Source organism: Lolium perenne, chromosome 2 (genome assembly GCF_019359855.2).
Source record: "Lolium perenne isolate Kyuss_39 chromosome 2, Kyuss_2.0, whole genome shotgun sequence".
In the NCBI taxonomy this organism is placed as follows: Eukaryota; Viridiplantae; Streptophyta; class Magnoliopsida; order Poales; family Poaceae; genus Lolium; species Lolium perenne.
In genome coordinates, this window is record NC_067245.2 from 30,570,470 (window position 1) to 30,588,216 (window position 17,747).

Genomic DNA, 17,747 nt, shown 5'->3' on the forward strand with positions numbered 1-17,747 from the left:
GCGCTGTCTCCCGCGCTTCTCCACGCGTGCAACCGTTTCACGCGGGCGTGCAAAATGGCACGACAACGGTCCTGGCCCCGGAGAAACTGCCGATTCGGGCGTTCCTCCAGGGCCTATCCCAGGGGTGCTTTGAGAACCGGTTGGGCCACAACACGGACATCTCACAGGCAACCAAACGGACCGGTTTTTGCTGGGCCGATGCGAGCCAAAGGGCTCACAGCCTACCAAACGCGCCCAATATTGTTGCAGACCACCACGGTTCAGATTTTGTTTTCTTAGAGGAACCGAATGCTAAAGGGTAACTATGGAAGGTTGGTGGTAACTTCTACAGTAAGGGAAGAACGTCATAGAGAAACAAGCTTGGCGTGATTTGAGTTGGATTGGCCAAGAAAATCCCAGGACTAAATGTTCAGAATTTGCTGCCAAGTACTTCTACTGATGGCTTAATTTTATATTTAGCTCGGTTAGTTAGATGACATATTTAGTTCTCTAAAATCCTATAGATGCATAGCCGCACTGCAAACAAAATGCTGCAAGTGAGGCTATGCATCTCGCTTAATTTGATGCGATCTACTCAGCATATATATGAAATCTGCTACCCGCGCATTTGGAGGGGGATCGCCGGAGTTCCTTGGCCGGTGGCGGTGCATCCAGATCAAGGGAGGTTCCTGCGGCGGCGCTCCTTCTTCGTGCGGCGCAACATTGGGTGGTGGGGAGGCGATGGCGTGGCCCTTTGGCTGTGAGGCAGCTCGGTGGCTCGCGACAGAGCCTTCATGGACCAGATCCGTGTCCTTTGGGCCCCATCTAGGGCTAGGCGGGGCGGGCCTGGGTACGGCTGTGCCGCCTCCGGGGGTGGAGGGTGGCCTAAGCTGGGGGAGGTGGGGGTGGCGACGCACTTTCCTCAGCGTAGCGGCGGGGGCTTCACGAGCCTCTGGTCTGATGGGCTCTGGGCTACGCCGGGCTAGGAGGGCCTAGTATGCTCTTGTTGTTAAGTCCGGACGGTTACTGCCAGCGGCGGTGGAGGCAGTTCCCTCCCGCATGGCCATTACCCTACGGCTTCTCGCTTCCGGCTGTCCCTTATTGATCATGCTGGCCTCGAAAGAGAAATCCTTGCCCGCGGGCGCCACCATTCCTTCCTTAAGTGCTATGGGTATAGCCCTCCTCCTCGCTTCTCCGCGTACCGGGGGAAACCCTAGGACCCGTCCGGGCAACAACGTTGTCGTCGTGGCACTCCTTCTTGAAGGTGTTGCATACGACGCGTTTAGAGTGCTAAGAGCGTGGTGGGAATTCTCCGGAGGGTGCAGCGGTCGTGTGACATCTTCACTTTCGTTGAGCAGACCTTCTCGGCATCATTTTCGATTTTCGTGTTCTTTTTGTTTCTTTTTGGAGGCCAGTATAGACACTGCTAGTCTCTTTAATAGTTGGCTTGAAACATTATATATGAGTTCCCTGCAGTATTCATTAAATTATTACACTTATATTTACTACAAGTGATGCTATTTCTGTTGAGTAAGAGCATCTCCACTCGTCTCCCCGACGAGGCCCCCGAGCGACGTTTTTTCCATCCGGACGGCGAAATTCGGCCCAGTCGCGCCCCCGGTTCCTCGATTTCGTCCGGATTTGGGCCTAAATTCATCCGGCGATCCCACGCCATCCCCGGCCCCCCGGGGAGCGCTCGGGGAATCCGGACGAAACAAAAGTGCGCGAAACGTCGAGGAAACTTCCCGCGCGTCTGGTGGCCCCAACTTGTCGGCGAGAGAAACCGATCGTCGTCCTCATCGCATCGTCTTCCGCGCGCTGTAAAAGCCTGCCGCCGGTCAGCATTCGCCGGCCGCGAGTTAATGTCGTCGCATCGTCTTCCGCGCACGCATCGTCTTCCACGCGGCATTAATCGCCGGCGCCAGCCGCGCCTATATACACCGCTCCGCTCCGCTCGCCGCGACGCGTACCCCTGCTCACTCTCCCGATGGCGTTCTACGACGACGACGGCGCAAGCAACAACGGCTTCCCCCGCCGGTCGCTCCACGCGTGGGAGGGACACCTCCTCCACCAGGCGGGGTACCCCTGCCCGCCGGACACGAGGCCTCCCGGCGGCGGGTGGCGGCTCAGCGCTGGTGGCGTGCCAATCCCGCCGCCGCCGCCCCAGGGCCACGCCCTCGACGTCGCCATCGAGGAGGCGCGGATGGCGATGACGGAGGAAGAACGCGCCGACCCGCGCCACCACCCCGAGAACTGCACGCGGTGGAACTCCTTCTTCCTCCGGCGGTGGGAGCGCGAACTGGCGTCCTACGACGGCCCGCCACCTCCGCCTCCGCGCAACAACACCGCGGGTCGACGGCGTTGGTGGAGCGCGCTGAATAGGACGCTCCATAACGTCCTCGAGCACATCGAGGGCGGCAACTCCCCGGTGCTCACGATGCCCCCTCCATCGAGGGCATCGACCAGCCTCCGTCGGGGAAACAGCTGGCAGCCACGGCGCATGGCTGCCAGTTCCTCTTCGTCCGGTTCGGCGGCGAGGTCGATCTCCAGGTCGGCGCCATCCTTGGCGCCGGTGAAAAAGGAGCCGACTTCCCCGCCGAGCCACCGCACGCGCGGCGGCGGCATCGTCATCCGCGAGCCATCGACGGCACAAGGACGGCGCCGCCCCAAGCGCGAACATGACACCTCCGGCGAGCGGAAGCACAAGCCGGCGAAGGTGAAGGTGGAGGAGGCCGAAAGCGCCGAGGACGCCGCCATCCTCGAGGCCGTCATCGCGAGGTCCCTCCAGGACCTCGTCCCCGCCGAGAACGCCATGCCGCTCGATCAGGCCTGCGCCTGGTCGAGGGAGCACTGGGAGAAGGAGGAGGCGGAGCGACAGGCGAGGCTCCTCCAGGACGTCGCTCGCTACCGGCGCCCTGCGACTCCTCCATCCGGCGCCGCCGTCCCCGTTGTCGACCTCGAAGCCTCCGGCGACGACCTGTACAAGCCAACGTCGTCCCCACCTCGCACCAGTGGCCGGTGGGGAGACGCCGGCCAAAGCAGCAGCCAGGCGGCTTCGGCGCCGCCGCAGTTCGACGACGACGGCTCCGACGACGATGGCGAATTCGAAATATAGTCGAATTCGGTCTATTAGTATGAACTTCGCCCTCTATATAGTAAATATCATTAAATTTAGTCTAAATTCGACCGTTTTATGCCGTAGTTTGTCAAGTTTCCGTTTTTCAAATTTAGATCGCCATCTTCGCCTGAGATCGCGGCTGGGAAACTACTCCTCCCCACGCCAAATTTACGTCCAATTCGGACGTAAATTTCCCCGGATTTCGGCGTGGGGAGGGCAAACGAGTGGAGATGCTCTAACAATAATATTAGTTTGAGATGCAAGATTTTCTTATTACATTAATTTTCGACCCAATTTTAATCCATTAGGCATCGTCGGCTTTAAATGACTTATTGTTTTGTTGTTCTTTGGTGCGTGGTTCTTGAAAAAAAAGAACTTTCATAGTCATAAATGGCCAAGGCATTTTGAACTTGATCGTGAGCGTGCAAGTTTGTAGTTCTTTTTTGGCACATCTGGATAATACAAGTCATTTCTAATTTCATCAAATGCATGCGGTCTTGAGGATGCACCCAACTCATTTCAATTTCTTTGACGGATATTCAATCAAAACTGCCTGAAAACAAAAGTTGCTTCTTTTTTACAAAATTGGCATATGTATGGTATGAAGTATATGATCCCATTATTTGACGTCTCATTGTGATTGCTATGATCTGTAAGGTAAAGTCAGCAGCTTATGAGAATCATTTTTTTTGCATGTGTTGTGAATGAAGAAATATTGGCGAAATCTTCCTAGGGAATTACTCATTTCGTTTTTGACATTTGGTTTGTTGCATGGCACTGTCGTTGATTTCGTTCGTGCGGTAGGTGCCGTTTGTTCTAGCTCATCCTTCCACTGCTGCTTCTTTGTCTTGTTTTGGATGCCTCTGGTTTTCTCATAAGTGCAGTGGCCTTGATGATCTTCTCGCTCGTGGTTTGTTCTATTAGTTTTTTTTTGTCACGTGTTCTTTGCTTTTCGCTCCTGATTTACTTTAAAGTTACATTAAACTATTCATTTCTTATGTTTCGCAGGCCATGGCAATGGAGAATCGTTGGAAACATGTTTGTGTGTTTCCAGGAACACCAAGATCATGGCACTGTGGGGGTGCAACCACTGAGCAGTTTGATGCAGATTATCTAGAGGAGTTGGTGAGAGCATGTGATTTTATTGGTTATTGGGCGCACCTTCAAGCTGCAGGATTGTACATCCCTCCAGTTATCAATTTTGTACCTTTGCTATATGGCGATGCTTAATAGAAGCCTGTCCAGCATACCTGATTCTTATGTGATCATCTGTTCTCACTTTGTTGCAGCTATAATTCCACCGAGTCTTAGCTTTGGATTGGCGAAGCTTGCTCTAAAGAAACATGACAGCTAAAACTACATATTTGAGCTGGCGGTTGCATTATAACATTTGTTGGAATATTAGGCAATTTCCATATGTGATTAATTACCGAAAGTAGCATTACAGATGCACAAGCATAATTAACCACACACATCAAACTAAGCACATGCATCAGATCTGAACATGGAACAAGTAGCAGTGCAAGGTAGGAGAGGAAAAGCACGTACATCGCGACCGGGAAGGTCGCACCAACAGCAGCACCACTATGGGAATCATTGATGTCTCCCATGGCGTAGTCGGATCTGTCGATGAAGCAGCCGAACCGTCGAAGAAGAAGATGAACAACAACGAGCAGTCGCGCCGAGACGCTCCCCAAAAACCTTATCGCCTGTCTCCCGGTGCAGGATCTCAACGGACGGAGTTTCGGAGGCCTACTCTCCCGGACGGCTATGCACGCAGTCGCCGGGATGGGGAAGACTAGAGAGTAGCGCAGCAAAAGGAACTTCGTGAGAGAGACGGACTGGACAGTTCTGAGAGATATGTTCTCCAGATCTGTCTCCTTGTATAGCCTGGGAGGGGAGCCGCCCCAACCGCATTGCCACGCGTAGGAAACCAGGGACACGCGGCGAGCATGCACATGCAGGTCGACACGTACTGAACTCAGTTGGTGCACCAAGCAAAAATTTAGGCTTCCTTGAGTGTGTCTCAAACTCGAGTCACGAAACGGACGTGCGTGCGTGACGTGCCGTGCCGAGCCGAGGCAGGGCGGGCGGGCGGAGGAGGAGGAGTGCGCGAGGGCTCCTTCTATTCTCACTCACTTGGAAGGAGTAGAACAGCAGCCCTTATATACCACTCCAACTCTCTCTCAACTAGCAATGTGGGACTAAACTGTGTCCCCCAAAGCTGTCCCAAGCTGCCAACATGATGGGCCTTGAGATTTCAGAAATTGTAGAATACATAGGCTGCCTTATTGGGCTGCAGCCCATCTACATTCAACAATCCCCCACCAGATCTCATATGCACATCAGATGACACATTAGTTCCATTTACTGTTTAATATACCTGCACTTCAGTGGAGACTGTTAAGTTGAACTTCCACCTAGGCAAGGTGCTACACTTGACTACAACTGAACAATGGACTATCCCTTGAATTGTCAGTCTTTGTGCAGCAAGCTTCGCTCAATGCCGACACGGTACTAGGCTACCATAGTCTTCCCCTCGGGTGGAGCTTATAAGTCATACTCATCGGCCCTTCATGAGCTTACTAGAGATTCACCCAAATCTCCCACACTATGACCAGTAGTGTCACTCATATAGGTGTGTTCTTCAAAGATTGCCCTGTAGGACAGCGTCTTCGCTCATCAAGAGCCGCTCAGAACACATTAAGACATTGTCAACCTGCCTTACAGTAGCTATGAGAGAATTGCATCTGCAACGGAGTGGGAGTATTAAATTTTCTCTCAACTCAGTTGGTCCGGTTTGTTTTCCCAGGTCCTAGTTCACGGAATTTCCGATCACATAGGTTGGGTTACCCCCTCGGCAACCCAAGTGGGTCTCAAACCCATCTCCCTCGATGCAAGGTCTATCATGTTTCTTGATAGTCCTTTTGTGAAAGGATCTGCCAGATTTTTAGCACTTTGGACATAATCCAATGCTATCACTCCGGAGTTATTCAGTTTTCTGACAGACTTCAATCTCCTCTTGATATGTTTGGAACTTTTCATATTATCCTTAGAACTTTTCACTTTGATAATCACGGTTTGATTATCACAGTTCATGAGGATGGCCGGTGATACGTCTCCGACGTATCGATAATTTCTTATGTTCCATGCCACATTATTGATGTTATCTACATGTTTTATGCACACTTTATGTCATATTCGTGCATTTTCTGGAACTAACCTATTAACAAGATGCCGAAGTGCCAGTTGCTGTTTTCTGCTGTTTTTGGTTTCAGAAATCCTAGTAACGAAATATTCTCGGAATTGGACGAAATCAAAGCCCAGGGGCCTATTTTTCCACGAAGCTTCCAGAAGTCCGAAGGAGAGACGAAGAGGGGCCACGGGGTGGCCAAACCCTAGGGCGGCGCGGCCCCCCCCTTGGCCGCACGGCCCTATGGTGTGGGCCCCCCGTGCCGCCTCTTGACCTGCCCTTCCGCCTACAAATAGCCTCCGTGACGAAACCCCCAGTACCGAGAGCCACGATACGGAAAACCTTACTGAGACGCCGCCACCGCCGATCCCATCTCGGGGGATCCAGGAGATCGCCTCCGGCACCCTGCCGGAGAGGGGATTCATCTCCCGGAGGACTCTACACCGCCATGGTCGCCTCCGGAGTGATGAGTGAGTAGTCTACCCCTGGACTATGGGTCCATAGCAGTAGCTAGATGGTTGTCTTCTCCCCATTGTGCTATCATTGTCGGATCTTGTGAGCTGCCTAACATGATCAAGATCATCTATCTGTAATTCTATATGTTGCGTTTGTTGGGATCCGATGAATAGAGAATACTTGTTATGTTGATTATCAAAGTTATATCTACGTGTTGTTTATGATCTTGCATGCTTTCCGTTACTAGTAGATGCTCTGGCCAAGTAGATGCTTGTAACTCCAAGAGGGAGTACTTATGCTCGATAGTGGGTTCATGCCTGCATTGACACAGGGACATGTGATGAAAGTTCTAAGGTTGTGTTGTGCTGTTGCCACTAGGGATAAAACATTGATGCTATGTCTAAGGATGTAGTTGTTGATTACATTACGCACCATACTTAATGCAATTGTCTGTTGCTTTGCAACTTAATACTGGAGGGGGTTCGGATGATAACCTGAAGGTGGACTTTTTAGGCATAGATGCAGTTGGATGGCGGTCTATGTACTTTGTCGTAATGCCCAATTAAATCTCACTATAATCATCATGATATGTATGTGCATGGTCATGCTCTCTTTATTTGTCAATTGCCCAACTGTAATTTGTTCACCCAATATGCTGTTCGTCTTATGGGAGAGACACCTCTAGTGAACTGTGGACCCCGGTCCAATTCTCTTTACTGAAATACAATCTACTGCAATACTTGTTCTACTGTTTTCTGCAAACAATCATCTTCCACACTATACATCTAATCCTTTGTTACAGCAAGCCGGTGAGATTGACAACCTCACTGTTTCGTTGGGGCAAAGTAATTTGGTTGTGTTGTGCAGGTTCCACGTTGGCGCCGGAATCCCTGGTGTTGCGCCGCACTACATCCCGCCGCCATCAACCTTCAACGTGCTTCTTGGCTCCTACTGGTTCGATAAACCTTGGTTTCTTTCTGAGGGAAAACTTGCTGCTGTGCGCATCATACCTTCCTCTTGGGGTTCCCAACGAACGTGTGAGTTACACGCCGTCAAGCTCTTTTTCTGGCGCCGTTGCCAGGGAGATCAAGACACGCTGCAAGGGGAGTCTCCACTTCGCAATCTCTTTACTTTGTTTTTGTCTTGCTTTATTTTATTTACTACTTTGTTTGCTGCACTAAATCAAAATACAAAAAAATTAGTTGCTAGTTTTACTTTATTTGCTATCTTGTTTGCTATATCAAAAACACAAAAAAAATAGTTACTTGCATTTACTTTATCTAGTTTGCTTTATTTACTGTTGCTAAAATGGCCACCCCTGAAAATACTAAGTTGTGTGACTTCACAACCACAAATAATAATGATTTCTTATGCACACCTATTGCTCCACCTGCTACTACAGCAGAATTCTTTGAAATTAAACCTGCTTTACTGAATCTTGTTATGCGAGAGCAATTTTATGGTGTTAGTTCTGATGATGCTGCTGCTCATCTTAATAATTTTGTTGAACTATGTGAAATGCAAAAATATAAAGATGTAGATGGTGATATTATTAAATTAAAATTGTTCCCTTTCTCATTAAGAGGAAGAGCTAAAGATTGGTTGCTATCTCTGCCTAAGAATAGTATTGATTCATGGACTAAATGCAAGGATGCTTTTATTGGTAGATATTATCCCCCTGCTAAAATTATATCTTTAAGGAGTAGCATAATGAATTTTAAACAATTAGATACTGAACATGTTGCTCAAGCTTGGGAAAGAATGAAATCTCTGGTTAAAAATTGCCCAACTCATGGACTGACTACTTGGATGATCATCCAAACCTTCTATGCAGGACTAAATTTTTCTTCGCGGAACCTATTGGATTCAGCTGCTGGAGGTACCTTTATGTCCATCACTCTTGGTGAAGCAACAAAGCTTCTTGATAATATGATGATCAACTACTCTGAATGGCACACGGAAAGAGCTCCCCAAGGTAAGAAGGTAAATTCTGTCGAAGAAACCTCTTCCTTGAGTGATAAGATTGATGCTATTATGTCTATGCTTGTGAATGATAGGACTAATATTGATCCTAATAATGTTCCATTAGCTTCATTGGTTGCACAAGAAGAACATGTTGATGTGAACTTCATTAAAAACAGTAATTTCAACAACAATGCTTACCGGAACAATTCTAGTAACAACTATAGGCCATATCCTTATAATAATGGCAACGGCTATGGTAATTCTTATGGGAATTATTACAACAATAATAGGAGTTCACCCCCTGGACTTGAAGCCATGCTTAAAGAATTTATTAGTACGCAAACTGCTTTTAACAAATCTGTTGAAGAAAAGCTTGGGAAAATTGATATACTTGCTTCTAAAGTCGATAGTCTTGCCGCTGATGTTGATCTTTTGAAATCAAAAGTTTTGCCTAATGAGAATCATCATAATAAAATTGTTACTACAGCAAATGCCATTCAAGTTAGAATTAATGAGAATATAAGATTAATGGCTGAACTGCGTGCTAGGTGGGATAGAGAAGAAAATGAAAAACTAGCTAAAGAGAAGAATATAGCTAAAGTTTGGACTATTACCACCACTAGTAATGCTAATGCTACACATGTTGCTGCACCTCCTACTAATACTAATAAAAGAATTGGTGTTAGCAATGTTTCCACTTCTAATGCAAAGCGAGAAACTGCTGAAATCGCTAAAACTGCTGAAACTGCCTGTGATAAAGCTGCTGAAATTTTTTCCAACATTGGGGATGATGATCCCATTGCTTTAGATTATAATGGTTTGAATTTTGATGATTGCCACATCTCTGAAGTTATAAAGTTCTTGCAAAAACTTGCTAAAAGTCCTAATGCTAGTGCTATAAATTTGGCTTTCACGCATCATATTACAAATGCTCTCATAAAAGCTAGAGAAGAGAAACTAGAGCGTGAAGCCTCTATTCCTAAAAAGCTAGAGGATGGTTGGGAGCCCATCATTAAGATGAAGATTAAAGATTTTGATTGTAATGCTTTATGTGATCTTGGTGCAAGTATTTCTGTTATGCCTAAGAAAATTTATAATATGCTTGACTTGCCACCGCTGAAAAATTGTTATTTGGATGTTAATCTTGCTGATCATTCTACAAAGAAACCTTTGGGTAAAGTTGATAATGTTCGTATTACCGTTAACAATAACCTTGTTCCCGTTGATTTTGTTGTCTTGGATATTGAATGCAATGCATCTTGTCCCATTATATTGGGAAGACCTTTTCTTCGAACTGTTGGTGCTATCATTGATATGAAGGAAGGTAATATAAAATATCAATTTCCTCTCAAGAAAGGTATGGAACACTTCCGTAGAAAGAGAATGAAGTACCCTTTTGATTCCATTATAAGAACAAATTATGATGTTGACACTTCATCTCTTGATAATACTTGATACACACTTTCTGCGCCTAGCTGAAAGGCGTTAAAGAAAAGCGCTTATGGGAGACAACCCATGTTTTTACCTACAGTACTTTGTTTTTATTTTGTGTCTTGGAAGTTGTTTACTACTGTAGCAACCTCTCCTTATCTTAGTTTTGTGTTTTGTTTTGCCAAGTTAAGCCGTTGATAGAAAAGTAAGTACTAGATTTGGATTACTGCGCAGTTCCAGATTTCTTTGCTGTCACGAATCTGGGTCCACCTCCCTGTAGGTAGCTCAGAAAATTATGCCAATTTACGTGAGTGATCCTCAGATATGTATGCAACTTTCATTCTATTTGAGCATTTTCATTTGAGCAAGTCTGGTGCCATTTTAAAATTCGTCAATACGAACTGTTCTGTTTTGACAGATTCTGCCTTTTATTTCGCATTGCCTCTTTTGCTATGTTGGATGAATTTCTTTGATCCACTAATGTCCAGTAGCATTATGCAATGTCCAGAAGTGTTAAGAATGATTGTGTCACCTCTGAATATGTCAATTTATATTGTGCACTAACCCTCTAATGAGTTGTTTCGAGTTTGGTGTGGAGGAAGTTTTCAAGGATCAAGAGAGGAGTATGATGCAACATGATCAAGGAGAGTGAAAGCTCTAAGCTTGGGGATGCCCCGGTGGTTCACCCCTGCATATATTAAGAAGACTCAAGCGTCTAAGCTTGGGGATGCCCAAGGCATCCCCTTCTTCATCGACAACATTATCAGGTTCCTCCCCTGAAACTATATTTTTATTCCATCACATCTTATGTGCTTTTTCTTGGAGCGTCGGTTTGTTTTTGTTTTTTTTTGTTTTGTTTGAATAAAATGGATCCTAGCATTCACTTTATGGGAGAGAGACACGCTCCGCTGTAGCATATGGACAAGTATGTCCTTGGTTTCTACTCATAGTATTCATGGCGAAGTTTCTCCTTCGTTAAATTGTTATATGGTTGGAATTGGAAAATGATACATGTAGTAATTGCTATAAATGTCTTGGGTAATGTGATACTTGGCAATTGTTGTGCTCATGATTAAGCTCTTGCATCATATGCTTTGCACCCATTAATGAAGAAATACCTAGAGCATGCTAAAATTTGGTTTGCATATTTGGTTTCTCTAAGGTCTAGATAATTTCTAGTATTGAGTTTGAACAACAAGGAAGACGATGTAGATTCTTATAATGTTTACAATATGTCTTTTATGTGAGTTTTGCTGCACCGGTTCATCCTTGTGTTTGTTTCAAATAAGCCTTGCTAGCCTAAACCTTGTATCGAGAGGGAATACTTCTCATGCATCCAAAATACTTGAGCCAACCACTATGCCATTTGTGTCCACCATACCTACCTACTACATGGTATTTTCCGCCATTCCAAAGTAAATTGCTTGAGTGCTACCTTTAAAATTCCATTCTTCACCTTTGCAATATATAGCTCATGGGACAAATAGCTTAAAAACTATTGTGGTATTGAATATGTAATTATGCACTTTATCTCTTATTAAGTTGCTTGTTGTGCGATAACCATGTTCACTGGGGACGCCATCAATTATTCATTGTTGAATTTCATGTGAGTTGCTATGCATGTCCGTCTTGTCTGAAGTAAGAGAGATCTACCACCTTATGGTTAAGCATGCATATGTTAGAGAAGAACATTGGGCCGCTAACTAAAGCCATGATCCATGGTGGAAGTTTCAGTTTTGGACATATATCCTCAATCTCAAATGAGAAAATTATTAATTGTTGTTACATGCTTATGCATAAAAGAGGAGTCCATTATCTGTTGTCTATGTTGTCCCGGTATGGATGTCTAAGTTGAAGAATAATCAATAGCGAGAAATCCAATGCGAGCTTTCTCCTTAGACCTTTGTACAAAGCGGCATAGAGGTACCCCTTTGTGACACTTGGTAAAAACAAGTGCATTGTGATGATCCGGTAGTCCAAGCTAATTAGGACAAGGTGCGGGCACTATTAGTACACTATGCATGAGGCTTGCAACTTATAAGATATAATTTACATGATGCATATGCTTTATTACTACCGTTGACAAAATTGTTTCATGTTTTCAAAATCAAAGCTCTAGCACAAATATAGCAATCGATGCTTTTCCTCTATGGAGGACCATTCTTTTACTTTCAATGTTGAGTCAGTTCACCTATTTCTCTCCATCTCAAGAAGCAAACACTTGTGTGAACTATGCATTGATTCCTACATATTTGCTTATTGCACTTATTATATTACTCTATGTTGACAATATCCATGAGATATACATGTTACAAGTTGAAAGCAACCGCTGAAACTTAATCTTCTTTTGTGTTGCTTCAATGCTTTTACTATGAATTGTTGCTTTATGAGTTAACTCTTATGCAAGACTTATTGATGCTTGTCTTGAAGTGCTATTCATGAAAAGTCTTTGCTTTATGATTCACTTGTTTACTCATGTCATATACATTGTTTTGATCGCTGCATTCACTACATATGCTTTACAAATAGTATGATCAAGATTATGATGGCATGTCACTCGAGAAATTATCTGTGTTATCGTTTTACTGTCGGGACGAGCGAGAACTAAGCTTGGGGATGCTGATACGTCTCCGACGTATTGATAATTTCTTATGTTCCATGCCACATTATTGATGTTATCTACATGTTTTATGCACACTTTATGTCATATTCGTGCATTTTACGGAACTAACCTATTAACAAGATGCCGAAGTGCCGATTCTTTGTTTTCTGCTGTTTTTGGTTTCAGAAATCCTAGTAACGAAATATTCTCGGAATTGGACGAAATCAAAGCCCAGGGGCCTATTTTTCCACGAAGCTTCCGAAGTCCGAAGGAGAGACGAAGAGGGCCACGGGGTGGCCAAACCCTAGGCGGCGCGGCCCCCCTTGGCCGCGCGGCCCTATGGTGTGGGCCCCCGTGCCGCCTCTTGACCTGCCCTTCCGCCTACAAATAGCCTCCGTGACGAAACCCCGGCACCGAGAGCCACGATACGGAAAACCTTGCGAGACGCCGCCACCGCCGATCCCATCTCGGGGGATCCGGGAGATCGCCTCCGGCACCCTGCCGGAGAGGGGATTCATCTCCGGAGGACTCTACACCGCCATGGTCGCCTCGGAGTGATGAGTGAGTAGTCTACCCCTGGACTATGGGTCCATAGCAGTAGCTAGATGGTTGTCTTCTCCCCATTGTGCTATCATTGTCGGATCTTGTGAGCTGCCTAACATGATCAAGATCATCTATCTGTAATTCTATATGTTGCGTTTGTTGGGATCCGATGAATAGAGAATACTTGTTATGTTGATTATCAAAGTTATATCTACGTGTTGTTTATGATCTTGCATGCTTTCCGTTACTAGTAGATGCTCTGGCCAAGTAGATGCTTGTAACTCCAAGAGGGAGTACTTATGCTCGATAGTGGGTTCATGCCCGCATTGACACAGGACGATGTGTGAGAAAGTTCTAAGGTTGTGTTGTGCTGTTGCCACTAGGGATAAAACATTGATGCTATGTCTAAGGATGTAGTTGTTGATTACATTACGCACCATACTTAATGCAATTGTCTGTTGCATTGCAACTTAATACTTTGGAGGGGTTCGGATGATAACCTGAAGGTGGACTTTTTAGGCATAGATGCAGTTGGATGGCGGTCTATGTACTTTGTCGTAATGCCCAATTAAATCTCACTATAATCATCATGATATGTATGTGCATGGTCATGCTCTCTTTATTTGTCAATTGCCCAACTGTAATTTGTTCACCCAACATGCTGTTCGTCTTATGGGAGAGACACCTCTAGTGAACTGTGGACCCCGGTCCAATTCTCTTTACTGAAATACAATCTACTGCAATACTTGTTCTACTGTTTTCTGCAAACAATCATCTTCCACACTATACATCTAATCCTTTGTTACAGCAAGCCGGTGAGATTGACAACCTCACTGTTTCGTTGGGGCAAAGTACTTTGGTTGTGTTGTGCAGGTTCCACGTTGGCACCGGAATCCCTGGTGTTGCGCCGCACTACATCCCGCCGCCATCAACCTTCAACGTGCTTCTTGGCTCCTACTGGTTCGATAAACCTTGGTTTCTTTCTGAGGGAAAACTTGCTGCTGTGCGCATCATACCTTCCTCTTGGGGTTCCCAACGAACGTGTGAGTTACACGCCATCAGCCGGTATTAGTTTTTCAACCATAGGAAAGTCCATCAAGAGCTCACGAAGCCATTCCTCTTCGACAATAGTTGTATCTAATGCTGTGAGTTCTGCTTCCATAGTTGACCTCGTTAAGATGGTCTGCTTGCAAGACTTCCAGGAAACAGCGCCACCACCAAGAGTGAAAACATATCCACTTGTGGCCTTCACCTTAGCATCTGTAATCCAATTGGAATCACTATACCCTTCAAGTCCTCTTGGATACCTGGTATAATGAATTCCATAACTCATGGTTCCCTTCAGATAGCGCATCACTCTCTCAAGAGCATGCCAATGATCTTCTCCCGGGTTGGCCACAAACCGGCTAAGTTTGCATACAGCAAACGAGATATCAGGCCTCGTAGCGCAAGCTAAATACATAAGTGAACCAATGATTTGAGAGTATCTCAATTGATCTCTAGTTGCCTTTTCATTCTTTCGAAGCAAGACACTAGGATCATAAGGTGTGAGAGAAGATTTGCGATCAGCATAGCCAAATCTGCTCAACACCTTCTCAACATAATGAGATTGCACAAGTGTAATCCCATTATTCTCATCTCTCAATAACTTGATGTTCAATATAACATCAGCTTCTCCAAGATCTTTCATCTCGAAACACTGAGATAAGAAGGTTTTTACCTCCTCAATCACTTTGAGACTTGTCCCAAAAATTAGTATGTCATCCACATACAAGCATAGGACAACTCCCTCACCCCCACCATGGCGGTAGTATACACATTTGTCGGCTTCATTGACAACAAAGCCTACAGATATCAAAGTTCTTTCAAACTTCTCATGCCATTTTTTGGGAGCTTGTTTGAGACCATACAAAGATTTCTTTAATTTACACACCTTTCTTTCTTGACCTTCTAGTATAAGACCATTAGGCTGTTCCATGTAAATTTCCTCGTCCAACTCTCCATTTAGGAAAGCCGTCTTAACGTCCATTTGATGAACGAGAAGACCGTGTGAGGCAGCCAATGACAGTAGTACACGAATGGTGGTCAATCTCGCCACAGGTGAGTAGGTATCGAAGAAATCTTCACATTCCTTTTGGGTATAGCCTTTGGCTACAAGCCGAGCTTTATACTTCTCAATAGTACCATGAGCTCGAAGCTTCTTCTTAAATACCCATTTACATCCTACAGGTTTGCACCCATAAGGACGCTCAGTTAACTCCCACGTTCCATTAGCCAAGATGGAGTCCATCTCGCTTTGAACCGCTTCCTTCCAGTAGTCTGCATCAGGAGATGCGAGAGCTTCTGAAATGGTAGTGGGAGTATCATCCACAAGATACATAATGAAATCATTACCGAAAGACTTTGCAGTCCTTTGTCTCTTACTCCTTGTGGGAGCTTCATTGTCATCTTCATCAGAATCTGAACTCTCATCATCAGATTCCTCATCAGACTCTATAGGAGTTTCATGTATTGGATCAGATTCCCAACTAGACATTCCATGCATATCTCTCATAGGAAATATATCCTCAAATAATTTAGCATCTCTTGATTCAAAGATGGTGCCAACATTCATGTCGTCCACTCCATATTTCACCACAAGAAATCTATAAGCAATGCTATGGGCAGCATAGCCAAGAAAGACACAATCCACAGTTTTGGTGCAAGCTTTCGCTCCTTGGTGATTGGCAAATTCACTTTAGCCAAACATCCTGATGACCCACAAGTATAGGGGGTGTATCGTAGTATTTTCGATAAGTAAGAACGTCGATCCCAACAAGGAGCAGAAGGTGTTGACAAGCAGTTTCGATGAAGGGTTCCCTGTAAATGCTCACAGACAAGTATTCAGGGGGTTTTAGTGTAGCAGATGAATAAAGTACGAGTAAGTAAAGTGCGAGAGAAATAATTGCAGCGAGTGGCCCAATCCTTTTTAGCACAAAGGACAAGCCGTTTTGTTTACTTATAATGACCAAACGTTCTTGAGGACACACGGGTATTTAGTCTAGTGCTTTCGCTTCATATAGCTGATTAATCTTCATTGTTTTGATAAGTGTTGTGTGGGTGAACCTATGCTAATGCACCGCCCTTTCTAGGACTAATACATACTTGTGATTATACCCCTGCAAGCATCGCAACTACAAGAAAGTAATTAAGATAAATCTAACCACAGCCTTAAACTCTGAGATCCTGCTATCCCTCCTGCATCGATATACCAACGGGGGTTTAGGTTTCTATCACTCCGGCAACCCCGCAATTAGCAAACGAGTACAAGATGTATTTCCCTAGGCCCCTAAAGGTGAAGTATCATGTAGTCGACGTTCACATGACGCCACTAGAAGAATAACACCACAACTTAAATATCATAACATTGAATATTACCCAACATAATTCACTACTAACATTTAGACTTCACCCATGTCCTCAAGAACTAAACGAACTACTCACGAGACATCATATGGAACATGATCAGAGGTGATATGATGATGAATAACAATCTGAACATAAACCTTGGTTCAATGGTTTCACTCAATAGCATCAATAACAAGTAGAAATCAATACCAGGAGAGTTTCCCCTATCAAACAATCAAGATCCAACCCTAATTGTTACAGCGGTGACGATGTGCAGTGGTGGAGACGGGGGTGATGATGATGGAGATGATGATGATGGTGATGGAGATGATGTCCAGCTCGATGTCGGTGACGATGGCGTCGATTTCCCCCTCCGGGAGGGAATTTCCCCGGCAGATTTCAGCCTGCCGGAGAGCTCTTTTCTCTCTGGTGTTTTCCGCCCCGCAGAGGCGGCTGTGAATCTTCGCGACTATCCCCCGGAGCTAAGGTTTTCGGGACGAAGAAATACGCGAAGGAGAGGAGGCCAGAGGGGGCTGTGGGTCCCCTCCTCACAGGGCGGCGCGGCCAGGCCTTGGCCCGCGCCGGCCTATGAGGTGGGCCCATGGTGGCCCTCCTCGGCTCCCCCTTCTGGCTCCCTTCGTCTTCTGGAAAAATAGGATTTTTCGTATAATTTCTGTCAATTGTTGATCTTCCGAAATATTGCCTTCTGACGACGCTTTTTCCAGCAGAATCCTGGCTCCGATGCGCGATCCTCCAATAATCATGAAACATGAAAAATAGATGAAATAACATAAGTATCATCTCCAAATATGAAATATATCAATGAATAACAGCAAATTATGATATAAAATAGTGATGCAAAATGGACTTATCAACTCCCCCCAAGCTTAGACTTCGCTTGTCCCCAAGCGAAACTAAACTCGGTAAACAGGACAACATGTTTATGGAGTGAAGAGTCGATAAATGAAATACGGACAAGAAGCATCATATCAATTCACACAAGACATTCTAATGAACAACTTCCTCATATAATTCAACTTGAAACAAGTAGAGGGTAATCACAAATAAAGGTG